General features: G+C 40.2%; 1 protein-coding gene across 15 annotated transcripts in view; it reads right to left on the reverse strand.

Annotated features, from left to right (window-relative positions):
- Positions 1 to 1,348, reverse strand: part of Apbb2 (amyloid beta precursor protein binding family B member 2) — a 359,894-nt gene that overhangs the window by 321,978 nt on the left and 36,568 nt on the right. The gene's annotated exons all lie outside the window — the stretch shown is intronic.

Consider the following 1,348-nt stretch of genomic DNA (forward strand, 5'->3'; position numbering starts at 1 on the left):
GAACCGGGGATTGAACTCAGGCCCTTGCACTTGCCAAGGAAGTGCTTATCCTACTAAGCCCCTTAACTTTTAAATAAGAGCTGTTTTATCCTCTAGACTTCAAATTTTATATCAAACTAACTCTAATACAGGCCCAATACATAAATTTCACATGCTTTTAGAGAATTCAAACTTAAATGCTTACGAATATTCCTAAGCAATCTCTTAAAACATGGCATTTATGGGGGCTAAATTAAATTCAAGGTGTTTATGTACATATCAAGGCTAACATACTATCCACCTCCTAGGAGTAATTCTGCTTTTTCATTTTCTTTAGTTTTCTTTTTTAACAGAGAATTTTAAGTGAGTGCATTTTCCCTTCAGCTCCCTTTGCAGAGTTTCATCTTCAAGATAATAAGCCACTTCCCTGAAACATTGAATCTCTAACACTTCTCATACAATAATATTGATTTTTTTTTAAATTTGCCTATCTGAGGCATTTACAAGACAAGTACCTAGAGAAGACAGTTTGAATATTTTAAAATGTATTTGGAACAGGGTCTCACTACACAGATCGAACTCATAGTAATCCTCCTTTTTTTAGCCTCCCCAGCACTAGGATTACAGGCACGCATCACCATGCCTGGACTTGGTCCCAGATTCAGTGCGTCCTGGGGGTGGGGTTGGCACAGCATGGGATACTAGGCATCGAATCCTGGTCCCTACACCTGCCTAAGCAAGTGCTTAGTCTGCTGAGCTATCTTGCCACCTCAAAATTTTGAATCTAAAAGTCTCAGGACCAGTTTCAGCGGTGTAGCATCAGGCCAACCACATATCTGTTTCCTTCTACCATGTCAGGATGTTGACAGTGTCTGACTCAGGGATGAAATACAGATCATCTTCACCTCTCCAATTCCAGCTCAAACTGGGTGTCCTAGAGTTCAACCTCATTCTGACACCAACTTCCAGAGGACAGTCATCTTTCATGAGCATCTTTACATAGCTGCCTTGATATCCTGAAGTAGTTCAAAATGTTTACAGAAGTTATTGTCAAATAAAAACATTATAGCATATCCTCATTCACCCCACCTTACTCACCACATCTGGCATGGTGAAACTTTCAGCTGTCTTTCAAAGTCAAAATGAGCATGAAAGGAAAATGTTTTTAATCAATTTAGGACAATGAGGCAGCCACAATAGCACAACTAAAGACATTTAAGAAAAGTTTTCAGAACTGCTCCAGATAATGCAAGAATGAAACTATAGGCCAAGTATGGTGGAGCACACCTGTAATCTCAGCGCTCAGGAGGCTGAGGCAGGAGGATCATTGTGAGTTCGAGACCAGCCTAGGCTACAAAGTGAGCTCAAG

This window comes from Octodon degus, unplaced genomic scaffold (genome assembly GCF_000260255.1).
Source record: "Octodon degus isolate 3935 unplaced genomic scaffold, OctDeg1.0 scaffold00158, whole genome shotgun sequence".
Taxonomy (NCBI): domain Eukaryota; kingdom Metazoa; phylum Chordata; class Mammalia; order Rodentia; family Octodontidae; genus Octodon; species Octodon degus.